We start from the raw sequence: 14,894 nt of genomic DNA, 5'->3' as shown, positions 1-14,894 counted from the left end.
GGTTGCTAGAAGATCAAGTTTGTAGGTACTCCTAAATAATGCTAACAGTGGTAAAGCTTAGAATGGTCACTAGTCTCTATTCAAAAAGGAAAGCACAAAATAGACCTAAGTTAGAATAAGCTCTTCCCTAGTCTAGTTTGCCTACTTATCTCTGGTAATGATTCTAAGAAGCATATACAGCAGATTCAAAATAAAAACATGTAGAAATTTACCTTTATGAAAATTCTGGAAAGCTATCATAGATTGGTGCTGTATAGGGAGACCCAAATAATAAAATTAAATAAATGAATAGAATTGAGCAAAGATACACAGGTAATAAATTACTTTTTAAATGCATTTAATTGTTTTCTTTCATTTTTTTCTGTTTAATTTGGTTCTAAATAGTTTGAGAACCTTATGAAGATATATGAAATATAGCAAGCTACACTTAAACAAATATTAGCATTGAAGATTAGTCAAAGAGACAATAAGCATGGAAAATTAAGAAGGCACGAAGACTCATTAATACACAGAACGCTGAAATGATTAGGCTGCAATTCTGGCTTTCTAGTTTTCTCCTCCCCAGTTTTCTGACAACTAACATATTGCGGAAAAAAACATATTATCAGCTACAAATTTCACAGTGACTTGTCCAAAGAAAATGATTGGGTGACTCAAATAGAGGTTAAAGATTTTATTCAGTGGATGGGCCTGAGGGGCACTTGAAGACCACAGGACTCCTCAATTGAAGAAGGATGATGGTTTTATCATTTTTTTTTCTTTTACAGGTTGGGGAAAATTGAGTGTATGTCCTTTTAGGTTCAGCTCAAGCAGCATATTCAACTTAAAAAAATGGGTTTTTTTAGGTTTTTTTTTTTCAATGGGGCAGGCTAGGAGGTAATTAGGTTTACTTATTTATTTTTAGAAGAGGTACTGGGGATTGAACCCAGGGCCTTGTGCATACTAAGCATGCACCTTACCAGTTCAGCTATACCCACCCCCTTTAGTACATTCAACTTTAATGAAAACTCATGGGTGGAGATGGGTCCTGTGTTGATGATCCTTGCCTGATTTGACTGGTAGAATCCTGAAAACCATCACAATATTACTGCTTTTGCAAGCCTTATGTCTTGCCAGCTACTCAAAATTCAGAGGGTAGGGAAGGTAGGTAGTAATATAGTAAAACTAAGGGGGCAAATGTAGAAGGCCAAGGGAAACAGGGCCCCCCTATCATGTTTGTTTTATTCTTTTTAGTCTATAAAGTGAAAAATGAACAAGGTATAAAACACGAAACGACAATTTCCAAAGCTGAAATGAGACTCTGGCCATAGGAAAAGATTTTCTATTATACGATGAACATCTTAAAACTCCTTACAGTCAGCTATTGATTTTTATAAACATCCTTATACATTTAGGCAGATAGTATGACTCCAAGCATATAATTAGTAAAAGCAATTCTAGAAGCATGTAACATGATGCAGTAAAAGTAAACACTCCTGAGGGATGTGATTCAGAGGTGAATTTTATAATATCTAGGGAAGCAGGTGTTCTGCATATGCTTCAGAAATCCTTATAAAAATTGTTTTCCTTCTCAAAGCTTTTGAAAGAACCTGAAAAAGTGAATTCCAAAGCACACACTAGGACAAGGAAGAGAAGAATCGTTGTTTTCTACTGCCAGTAAGGTATAAAGTCTTTAAGATAATGCTTCTCAAGTTTTAGTGCCTCAGAATCAGCATAGAAGACTTGTTAAAAGATTGTTTGACTCAGTAAGTCTATGGTGGGGCCTGATAATTTGCATTTCAAGTTATAAATTAGGCTCCAGTTACTGTTGGTGCTGCTGATCCAGACATCACACTGTGCTAGACTCTGGTGATCAATGCCGCCTGTAGCCGTGTTCTGGCTCAAAAACTGTTCAGAGTGTCTAGTCAGCTCTGTCTCTCATTTTTCTCCATAAAGATTCCAAGTCTGTGTCACTCCAGGTTCCTAGTGCCTCCCAGTCAACCAGATCAATCTTATTGCTATTTGACAGGAAACAGAAGATACGAGGGATTGTGTGCCCTCAAATTTTTGAATCTTTCATCCTTAGCTCAATCCTCCTTTCTATAAATTTGTTACCAGCTATACCTACCTCTAGCTTCCTTCTTTCTAATACTCACAGAGGAAGAGGCATTTCTTCTTTTGACAAAATTAGTCTTTCTACTTTTTTTTTGCTATCATACAGCTCTTATCCTATTATTTGACTTCATCAGAGTATCTCTATAAATCCTCTGTCTTAATATTTTTTGTTTTTTAGTTCTGAAATGATTCCTCCTAAGCATGTTATTGTATCCTAAACATTCTTATCTCAAAAAAACTTTCCCTACTTGACCATGAATTCCTCTCCCTGATTAGTCCCTTATCGTTTTGCTTTCCTTCCCAGATTCATTTCTATACACAGAGGCTCTAGTCCTTCCCTATTTCCTTGTTTTCCCACCTTTAATTAATTCCTGAAGCTCCATAATCCACTGCATTTGATGAACACCACTCTTTTCTCCTCTTTGACATCCACTGCCCTTCCCTTTGTTTTTTATGACAAAATATCCCCTAGATTTCCTCTGCCAGTCGTTTTCCCAGTCAGTCCCTCTTTCTCTCTCTTCCCCGACTTAAAAACAAAACAAAATGAACAAAATAACAGATTTTCCATATCTACTCTTCATGAATATTCTTGTCCCCCAGAACTCTTTCCTGACCTTCCAATTATGACTCTATGTACTCTGTTTTCCAGTCCCTCATCTTCTCCAAATTCCCACGTGCTACTAACATCCAGTTCTGAATCTCCTTCTCTTATGTGATTCCTGAGTTCTGGATCCATAGATACAACTATCAATTAGACATTTATGACTGGATTAACCACAGACATTTCAACCTCAATATGACCAAACACAATTCATTATCTTATATCCAAACAGCCTTAGACAACAAACAAATTAAAAAACCACCACCCATCCAAATCAACATCTCATCCTCTTGAATGCTTTCAGTAAGTAACAATTATGGTCAACTAGTTACTGTTGCTTAACACCCACATTAAATTACCATGTCCCATTCATTCCACTTCTGAACATCTTGACCTCATTAACACATTTGTGTTACTTCATGATCCTTTGCAGATACTCCTTTCTGATGTCTCTACCTATTCCCTGCTCAACTTTATTTTATTTTCTACATTTAGTGCTCTGGATCATTCTGACATGCAGGTCTGGTCATATGACCAGACCAGAAGGCTTTGTCTAAATTCTTCCGTGATTCTCATCACTGTATAAAATAAATGTCTAAATCCTTTACAATAGTGTTCACATTTCCAGGTTCTCACATTCTTTAACTTTTTCTTGCCAGTACTGTTCCCTGTAATTTTGTTTCTACCATATTAAGCTGCTGGTCGTTCCCCAAACACATGTATTCTCATAAATCTTTCTCTGTGCTCTAGAATGCCCTTCCCACTTACTTCAAGAAAACTCTTACTCACACTTTTATGTTTAGGTAAAGTACTATTGTGTGTGTGTGCACGTGTGCGTTTGTCTATGCTGGAGGGAAAGTCTATGGCTGGTGTGCCAGGCATTTCAAAATGGGTATGTACATCCAAGTCCACACACTGACTTGCCAGAACCTCTCTCAAAATCTAGTTGCTTTTCTTTAGACTCTGTCTTAAATGTCAAAGAATATGGAGGTTTTGAGGAACCATAGTATTTAGTGTTATGGTTTTAGAGAGTCAATACGTCTATTATTTTCTTTCTCCCCTGAATTATGAACTAATTGAAAAGTTATAAACAAAATTCAGGTAAATGTAAGTCAAAACATAATCATTATTTCTAAAGGTTTTGGAGAATGTGTATTTAGGTATTATTTAGGTATTGTTGATACATCACTTGAGTTAGATTATCCCATCTGTGGTGTCTAGTAAACTTGCTGCCTGGAGAAGCAGAGCACAGTAGAATGCAACAGGCCACAAAAGGCTCTTGAGAGGATTCTTATGTACAGACAGTAGGTGGCAGATGTTCCTCAGAACACCAATTAGCATAGTCATCTTTTTACCCTTGAAGAGACTGACTAAAGAGATTCTACTGCAGAATGTGTCCTGCTGATTCAAGTCCCTCTGCATAGAAACAGAGGTAGGAAATAAAGGTTCCTATGTTACACTCAAATCACGTATCCTTCCAAGTTCAGGGCAATATTGCTTTTTAACTACAGGGAGTACTTTGACATTTATTTCTTCATTTCAGAGCATATGGCTTTTGACTTCCTGAACAGATGGATGGCAGACAAACTTGATGCTGTTGTTGTGGGATTGGAGTAAGAGAATGCTTTTCTTTGGCTACTGTGATTTTTGTCTTTATCAAGTAGAGATTTGACTTCCAAGTCAAGTCAGCTATGCCTCAAATATAATTTTTTTAAAAATTAATGTATTTTATTTATCACCATTGCAACACAGAACATTCCTCAAAGGGGTTCAGTATCTCATTACTCTCCTATGATTGTGGGAAATTCTGAGTGACAACCTAGGGTGAGCATTTTTGGAAAAAACTGTTGCTCTAGACACATAAAACTCAGGTCCTATAAGGCCCTAATTATGCCCCAAGTAACATAGCTAGATAGGAGGGGAAAAAAATAAACAAAACATATTTGTGATGTTAGGCTGTATTGGGCTAATAATAAAATTTTTTATATTAGAATAATTCTTATTTGGAAGTAATAAAGGAGGTAAAGGTTGGGATCTGCTGAGAATTTTAAGTCACTCTCAAAAAAGTGATCTTAAGATTCTTGCACTTTGCCACAGCATACCAGAATGCCTTAAAACAGGTCAATATGTTCTAACTCGTGCTGGTATATAGTCTGGATTTCTGAAGTGGCTATTCTCAGGAGGAATTTTTTCTTCCCCCTCTTCCCTAGTCTGTAGTAACAAAAACTATCTTAAAGACTTCTAATCCAATTTTAGAGGACATAGTGACATAATTGTGTTTTGGTGGTGGTGGTGGTGGTTTTTTAGTTTTTAGGAAACTAAAGTGAAAATTTGATCATCTAAACAGTGATTGCAATCATTGTCATTACAGTTACTAATTAGTACAAAGAAGAACTTCCTGTTTTCAGGCATATTTCTAATTTATAACATTGAGATATTCTTTTTACCTCCATAGCTCTTCAAGTAATCTAAATCTTACCAATTTAAAATCTATTTTAATATAGCGATATTTTTCTGTCTGGCTTAGTCTATCAAATCCTAATGACTGGTGGTGTTCTTTGCTCTAAAAAGACTGAATGTACTGCATTTAAAGTAATAGATACCAACGTCTTTTTGGTATATACGTATGTTTAAATTATACTTTGTTTAGGATTTTCTAAATACAATTCATAATAAATATTTAAGAATCATCTCACCAACATTTAATGTTAAGTACAGATATTCACAAATTTTAGCCTTCTGAAGAACAAAAAGAAAAAGGTAGCCCTGAAAACAGGCCAAAAGAAGTATTCTCCTGTTATTATAGGTCCCTGTATATGGGGGGGGGGGGGGAGTCCATTTGTATCCATTGAAGGAATGGTGTGACAGTTTATTTACAAATGAATTTTACCAGAAACAAGAAAGCTGCCTAGCATATTTAAATACTATTTATATTTCAAAATTTTTATCTAGAATCAACTCCTGGACATTATCCATGATAAGGTATGTGCATTGCTAGAGTGTAGAATTTTTATCTAATGACCTTGAAAAAATAGGACACTTGCCTAGAGTACGGTCTCAGATCTGCTCCCTTCAAAAAATCCATGGTACTTAAAAAAAAAAGTTTGGATTGCTAGTTACATTGAGAATATGATATAAGCAATAGAGCATCTCTAGGGCAAAATGTACTTGGACTAATATTTATGCTTATATTCTCAGGGAGTTTATAACACTCTCCTTACTACTTACATGTGATGCCATCCACAGACTTTAGATATAAGGTTGAAAACATTAATACCAATTTTTAGTTTTTCGTATATTAAAAAGTTAGTAGAACACTCAGGTTTGATTTTAGGAAGATTAAACAATAAAGCCTGGGGTTAAATTGTGTCTGTTTGGTATTTGAAAGCTACATGGACAGATATAGCCATAAATGGTACTTTTAAAAATTGTTTACATAAATTGTTCTTTTTTAAAGCTATAGACTAGCTCCTCAACACCACTTTCCTGCTCAGCTTGAAGATAGCATCACTGCTATCAAGTTTTTCCTTCAGGATAAAATTCTTACAAATATGGAGTGGATCTCACTTGAATCTGTATTGCAGGAGACAGTGCTGGGGCACTTTAACAGCAGCGGTGACTCAGTCGGTACATTAGTTTTGTCTTTAAACTGGGAGGTAGAGGTCAAAGCTCACTATTTTTCCCATGCACATACCCAGTTCTTCCAACACCATTTGTTGAAAAGACGATCCTTATCTCATTGGATTACAGTGATGCTTAAGTCTAAAATCAACTGACCATAATGTTACTGTTTCTGACTTCTCTCTTCTGTTCCATGGGTCTACATGTCTATCCTTATGCTAATACCATGCTGACTTCAGCTTCTTTTTTTTTTTCCAAAATTGTTTCTAGTACTCCATATCTTTTCCATCAAATATTAGGATATTTTGTCAATTCCTAAAGGCTACTAGAATTTTGATTTGTATTGCATTAAATCTATAAATCTGGGGAGGACTGACATCTTAATAATATTGATACTTCCAATTAATGCATATAGTCCTCTTTAATTTCCTCACTAATATTTTACTATTTTCAGTGTAGAAGTCTTGCAAATCTTTTCTCAGATTTATTCTTGAGTTATTTTGAATAAATTTCATCTAAAATAATATTTTCCAAATGTTTACTGACAGTACATAGAAATACATTTGATTTTTACTTTGGCCTTTCCAATCATATCCTTGAAAGTTTCAAGTATAAATTCTAGTTTGATACAATAAATCTCCTAGAAGAAAATATAGGCAAAACAATATCTCACATACATCTCAAAAATGTTCTCCTAGGCCAGTCTACCCAAGCAATAGAAATAAAAGAAAGACTAAACAAATGAGACCTAATTAAATTTACAAGCTTCTGCACAGCAAAGGAAACCATAAACAAAACAAAATACAACCTACGGAATGTGAGAAAATTTTTGCAAAAGATGAAACTGACAAAGGCTTCATCTCCAGAATATATAAGCAACTCATACAACTTAATAAAAAAAACAAACAACCCAATCCAAAAATGGGCAGAAGACCTAAACAAGCAATTATCCAAGACATACAAATGATCAATAGGCACATGAAAAAATGCTCAATATCACTAATTATTAGAGAAATGCAAATCAAAACTACAATGAGGTATCACCTAACACCAGTCAGAATGGCCATCATTCCAAAGTCCACAAATGACAGATGCTGGAAAGGCTGTGGAGAAAGGTGAACCCTCCTACACTGCTGGTGGGAATGTAGTTTGGTGCAGCCACTGTGGAAAACAGTATGGAAATTCATCAAAGACTAGGAATAGACTTACCATATGACCCAGGAATCCTGCTCCTGGACATATATCCACAAGGAACCCTACTTCAAAAAGACAGCTGCACCCCAATGTTCATAGCAGCACTATTTACAACATCCAAGACATGGAAAAAGCCTAAATATCCATCAACAGATGACTGGATAAAGCAGAAGTGGTATATTTATACAATGGAATACTATTTGGCCATAAAAATGACAACATAATGCCATTTGCAGCAACATGGATATCCCTAGAGAATGTCATTCTAAGTGAAGTAAGCCAGAAAGAGAAAGAAAAATACCATATGAGATCGCTTATATGTGGAATCTAAAAAAAAAAAAGAAGAAAGAACATAAATACAAAACAGAAACAGACTCACAGACATAGAATATAAACTTGTAGTTGCCAAGGGGGTGGGTGGTGGGAAGGGACAGACTGGGAGTTCAAAATTTGTAGATACTGACAGGCATATTCAGAATAAATAAACAAAATTATACTGTATAGCACAGGGAAATATATACAAGATCTTGTGGTAGATCACAGCAAAAAAGAATGTGACAAGGAATATATGTATGTCCATGTATAACTGAAAAATTGTGCTCTACACTGGAAATTGACACAACATTGTAAACTGACTATAACTCAATTTTAAAAAGTTTAAAAAAATAAATTCTAGTTTATCTATTTTTTTTTTTAACATTTTCTAGGATTTCCTACACAATCATCTCTTCTGTAACTGGAGACAGTTTTAATTCTTCCTTTTCAATCTTTATGCTTTTATTTTCCCTTCTTGATTAGTGCACTGACGAGGGCTTCTAGGACAATATTGAAAAAAGTTATTTTGCTCTGGATCTTAGGAGGAAATTGTTTAATACTTCACTAATAAACATCTGAAGACTTTTCATAGTTGGCTTTTTTGAGATTGAAAGTCCCTTCTATTCCTAGTTTGCTGATAGTTTTTGCATAAATGGATATTTGCTAAATGTTTTTACTGCATCTATTGAGATGACTGTGTGATTTTTCTCCTTTATGCTTTTAATGGGTAATTTATGCCAACTGACTTTCAGATCTTAAATTATGCTTGCATTCCAGGCATGAGCCTTACTTGTTTATAATGAATTGAAATTTTAATATATTGTTGGTTTTCATTTCCTAAAATTAAAGATTTTGTTTTTGAGGGATTTATTTCTATTTATTAAACATTCTTTGTCAGGTTTTGACGTAAGGGTTACATTGGCGTCATTAAATCATTTGGGAAGCAATCCAATTCTTCTTTTAAAAGAAAAATCCTTTCCTCTTAAGTTTGAAAATAAAATACTGAGGGTTGGAGCACTTAGAGGAAGATTATACATACATGCATATATATTTTTATATATACATGGACACATGCAAATATATACACACACACACACACACATACACATACATATACAAATACATAAACCTACATGTTTATATCGATCTGTAACATCACATACACCTACACATACAAAGCCCTATTGTGGAGCCAGAATGGCACAGCTTCACCTTTGGCTGTGCACCCCAGAACCTTCCTTCAACCCAAGATAATCCACTTTAATCCCCATTTCATATTTATAGTTCTATATAAATTTTCTTAGGGGAAAAAAATAAAAGAAAATTTCATTATCCAAAAGCAGGTGTGCAAACCATTAAACTTATTGACTCCTGAGGTCTCTTCCAACCTGAACTAATTTGCAGCATGTTTGAATAATATGTCACTTATTGGAAAGATCTTGCTGAGGTGGGGTGGAAAGTGTGGTAGAGAATGAAAGTTGAAGACTGACTCCTCTTTCAGATTATTATACCAATTGCTATGCCAAGTCATATAGCAATCTGATGTTGAACTTTATCCAAAATGGGTATTGTGGCTGTAGAGATTCTGAAAACTGTCCTACAATTACCCAAGAATCATCAAGCAACACCTTGACACATCTATAATTTCTGTTTGCACATTGAAATATTTGCTTGGCTGTGTAAGTAATGAAAGTTTTTGAATGATAATTAGGTGTAGCCACAGAGATTTATGAAAATTTGAAGACCTGCCTTTCAGCTTTCTAGCAGGACAATCCCAAATATTAACACAGCCACCTAAACCAGATGCAATTGTAATATCTGTAGGGCAGCACAAATTTTTCTTTTGAAGTGAATTAAAATTTGACATTATTCCAATCTTTGAATTAATTAATTATACAAGAAGATAGTATCTCTTTAACATTCTGATCTGTTCAAAGAGATTCCTACAGTTGAAAATAGTGCATCAGAACTCAGTATGCTTAAGTAACATAAAAAGATTATTTCCTTTACCTTTTCCTGTTTATTTTTATGACCATACTTTAAGTTACTTGTTCTTCACGGTCTGCTAAACTTTCTACTGGCGTTATATTTTAATCAAAAAGTTTTACTCCCTGTAATAGGTTTATTCTAATTTTGTTTTTTCCAATTTGGGTTGTCTCTTTCTTTATCAGTGGGAACAATAGTTCACAATTACAATGTAATTAATTTGCTACTTGCATGCTTGCCTCATAAAGGATGAATGAACTATAGCTGTTTCAGGGTCACAGAATTTTAGATTCTAGTTTGTGCATGATTATGCTGAGGATGCATTTAATGAGGCATTATTTTCCTTAAGTAGCCAGGTTTTTTGTTTTTGTTTTTGTTTTTTACATGGAAGTTTAAGGGTAAGGGACACTTAACATTAGTCAGGTAAAGAATAATATGTAAGGAATTTCTATTTCTCTGTCTCTGTCTCTCTTTCCCTGGTCTCCTCTCTTCCAAGAGACCTCTATCTGGAAATCAGTTTTGATTCACATGTTTATTTTTAAGTCTATTGTCTATGAATATATGAAATATATTTTCTTAAAGAGATAATGGACAGTGGGTACTAGATATGCACTTCTTTTAAATCCTGTATTATTTCCGAAACCAACAGACAAATCAACCAACCAACCATCAAACACAATCCCTCTGTGTATATTTATGTGTTTACTCTCTTCTCCTGTTTCTTTTACCTCTGCTGGGTTACTTCCCTCTCACCTCCCACCTCTTCAGGGATCTTTTCCTAAGAGTTATTTTCTTTCTTTCCAATATCTTTAAAAATCTCTTACTTTATTTGTTCTTCTACCTTAGCACATAATCATATCTTGGTTTTCTCATCTTAAAGTTAAAACAAAAAGAAAGACAATCTTAATAAACCTTTCTTAACCATTTATCCAATCTTCTGTCCATCACTCGCCTTTCCTTTTGTACCCAACTTCAATTAAAAATAAATTATACTCTTTTTCTACATACTCATAATGTATACCCTCCTCAATCTATCACTTCATGTTTTGCCCTGGCCATTCATTTTAACTTGCTGTGGCTAAGTTTGTCAACTATCTACCATCTTTTTTTTTTCCCCCTAAATCTAAGGGTATTTTTTGTGCTTGTTCTTTCTATACAACTTCTTTTCCTCATTTAAAACTCCTGCCAACTTTTGTCTTAGAGAACCCTTTCTTCCAATGAGGTCTATAAAAGAACTGTCTCTCTGTCCTCTCCTTACTTCTCTTCCATCCAGTTTTATGTGAGATAAAGTCCTTCTCTGAACACCCCTTTAAATCTGGTATCTCCAGGGCTCAACCCTTGGTCATTCTATCTTTTCTCCCATTTACTGCCTAGTCTCCTAGGTTCAGCTCTGATTCATCTGTGGAACACTCTCTAATCTATGCCTTCTACTGAGACCATTGTTATTAGTTCAAAACCCATAAATCCAAAAAGATTTCCCCATCTGCATGTTCCAAAGCTCCAGAAACTCCTACAGACAAATCTCTTCTATATCACCTCTATATTACCTGAAGCAGTTTATACACAGTTACCATCTAGTGATCATCTTAGTATTTGCTGCATGTGCATATCCCCAATTAGACTCTAAGGGTTTTGGAATCTGGGACAGTAATTTTTATTAACCTTTATATTTCAAAACCCTGGCAGCATACCTATACTTCTGCCTTCTTCCTCCACCCTTCAGAATATCCCAGGTCCTCCTCTCTTACATCTGTTTCACCTGATTAGCTACTTTTTTTAACCTGTCCCACTGTGTAACAGAATGCAGTCTCACAGATTATCCTCAATGGGTCTTTGTAGGAAAAAATTAGAGATTAAAGAAAGACACTACCCTGTACACTGCTGGAACAGGCAGTAACTAATTGCTCACTTTTAGAAGTAGGTTGGTTTTGCTTTTTTCCTGAGAAGAGTGTGGGTGGATTCATTTTGTCTCCTCCTTGCTTATCCAATCAGTTTCTTTCTTTCTTTGGCTCTTGGTCCAAAAAAATACAGGAAAAGTCCATAAATGTTATATCAGAAGAATGTATAGTGAGCAATGAGGTTACAAAGGTTAGTGGGGCAAATCATGGAAGGGCCCTGTGAGATTTGTTTCCTTGACTCCAAGGGCATTGTGAAGTTATTGAAAAGTCTCAATCACACTTGTACTTTTAAAACATACTGTTGTTACAAAACGGAGAATAGGCTGGAAGGTGAGAAAGAGTGGAAAGAGAGCATAAGGGAAAGAACTACAATACTTGGAGCAATAGAGTGCTGTGAATTTAAGACTGTGGCAATAGGAATGGAGAAAAGAAGATGGATTAGTGAAATAAACTCACAACATCACTTGCCTTCTAGACATAACTCCTTTGTAATCTAGCTCAGATCAATTCAGAACAGTATTCCATTTGGATTACATGCACTAGTACTGTTAGTTTTCTCACATAACTCTCTAGAGGTCTTTTCTAAAAGTTTCTCATTGATTTCAATAACTGGGACAACTTTTTCAAGCCCGTGCCTATGTGGAGGAGAGTTCACAGAAGTGTGCTCCAAGCCTCATTTCGAGACACAATCACCAACTTTGTTCCAGGAAGATTATCTGAATGTATCTTTGTTTAACGCCCTCTCCAGAAGGAAGTACTCTCTTCTTTTTTCATCACATTTGTTGTATTCACTGAAGTTAAAGCAGCACGTACCCAAACCAAGAATATGGCTGGCTCCACCTTGCAATATGCAAATTTTCTCATGGCACTTTTTCAAACGTTATATATATATATATATATATATATATATATATATATATATATATATATATATATATATATATATATATATATATATATATATATGAAAAAAATTAATATACAAGTATCGTCATCGAAACTTACTTCAATTCACTTGCATCAGAAATCACCTTCACCACCTAGGATTTGCACGTAGCAGCAGCGGTAGCGTTGGACACACGTAAAGCCACCATCAGCAATGCCACCACCGGCACCGCTCTGGGCTCCGGAGGCCCAGGTGGGTGAGCCCGGCCTCAGCCCTGCTTCCGCCGTGCCTGTGCTGCCTTCGCGTCAGACCTTCGTGTGCTTCCGCGAGCCGAGTTGCGCCGTGCAGCGTGCGTGCGTGCAGATGAGCGTGCGTGCGCGCGCGCGACTCCAACGCGGTGACGTCATCGTGGTGCCCAGTGGCCTGTGAGATTGCTGCTGAGGCGCTTTTCTTCCCCTGCCCACCACGGTAATTGCAAGGGCGGGGGCGTTTTGCCACATAGCAGTCTTTTTATGAATCGGAAGCATTCACATCAACTGCTGTCCGTGTGATGTATCTTCGGCTTTTATGTAAACTTACTGAGAACATCTGCTTTCAATTTTATGTGCTTTTTGCCTGTTTTGCCTCATCTCAAATCATTCTGTTCACTGACCTCCCTGCAGCTTGCACCCGATAAGAGGCCTGAACTACTGCCTCACTTCAAAAAGGCGCCGGTTGACGTATGTTGTTGTTCCTGTTTTCACAAGGTATGGCTTGCACAGTAGGGTCAAATGTATATGCTTTTGTATTCCACCACCTTTGTGCTATTTATTGTTACACCTTTTCCCAATAATGTGAATATTTGGACATTAATTCCGTCATAAAATAAGCGTGTAAAATATTACCAAAGAGACAAAGGGAAGTATTTAACCAAATCGCTGGTGTCACAGTAATTTTATGAATATAGATGTGTATATGTTTAGATGTGTGTATGCGTGGGGTGTGTTTGTGTGTATAACATTTTGGGTAAACAAAGATGTAAATGTACATTAGAATGTTTCTCTAAGATTAAAAAAGGCTTATGCTTTAACCACTTATGAAAAACAAAAATGAGAGGTAAGTAAATCAAAAGCTTATAATGTTTGATGACCAATAAGACAAATAACCCTCATCTAGGTTCACAGAATTTAAAAAATACAATATTAGGAATGAAAAAGGGCATAGGAAATATTAAAATAATTATAAGCGACTGCTGTAGGCCAATGAGGGTAAAATATTTAAAAACCTAAAAAGCATGGGTAAGATACAAGTAGCTGAAAAAGAAAATGAAGGGTGGGAGGGGATAAATTTGGGAGTTTGAGATTTACAAATGAAAATTTACAAATTTACAGTTGAAATTGTAAGTAGGAAGTGATGCCTGTTATCACTAATATTTATTCCTTGGATAAAATACCTGAAATTGATATTGATATTTCATTTCAAAGCCAGGACAACAGAGTGCTTATCAACATTTCTAGCTAACATCTCTATCTCCTTTTCTTCATTCTGAGAGTCCTTGTTCTCATGTACACTGGAGATGATAGAGTTATAATATATAATTGTTCACCTGCTTTATCCTGTATTATACAGAAATTGTTTCCAGAATAATGCTATCACCAGCAGTGTGGTTTTTTTTTTTTAAGGCTTTAGAGTTATTTGCATGGGCTCTCCCTATTTGCTTCCCATTTTTTAAAATAAATCTTATATTTTGATTTTTAGATTTTCAGAAAGTTCAGAGTACAGAGAAATCCTATATACCTCTCAGCCATTTTTGACATCTTACATAACCATAATATATTTCTCAAAACTAAGAAACCAACATTAGAATATTACTCTTGACTAAACTCCAGACTATTTAGAGTTCACAAGTTTTTTTTTCCAATAATGTCCTTTTTCTATTCCAGGAGCTAATCCAGGATACCATCTTATGTTTAGTTGTCATGTCTGTTCAGTCTCCTCTGGTCTGTCATAGTGTTAGTTTGAAACCCAGGAGCTTCCTGTAATTTGAAACTGGGTCTAATCTGAAACCTGCCCCAAACATGGATGGCAGGGAGAGATCAAAAAAATAGTCAGATCACTTCAGATTCCTGGGTAGCAGGTTTAATAAGCAAGAAAACTTAACTTTTTGAGGCTTGTTTTGTGCAGTCACATGACGAGTAGATTTCTGCACCTGCCAGCCAGAATCATGAAAGGCTTACATTAGAGGCTTTTCATAGAGGCCTTAACTGAATTAAGTCACACCCACAGTCCAGACAAGTCTCATCAACACATTACGATCTCT

The sequence above is a fragment of the Camelus bactrianus genome, chromosome 1 (genome assembly GCF_048773025.1).
Source record: "Camelus bactrianus isolate YW-2024 breed Bactrian camel chromosome 1, ASM4877302v1, whole genome shotgun sequence".
Classification (NCBI taxonomy): domain Eukaryota; kingdom Metazoa; phylum Chordata; class Mammalia; order Artiodactyla; family Camelidae; genus Camelus; species Camelus bactrianus.
Note: the sequence above shows the minus strand (reverse complement) of the source record.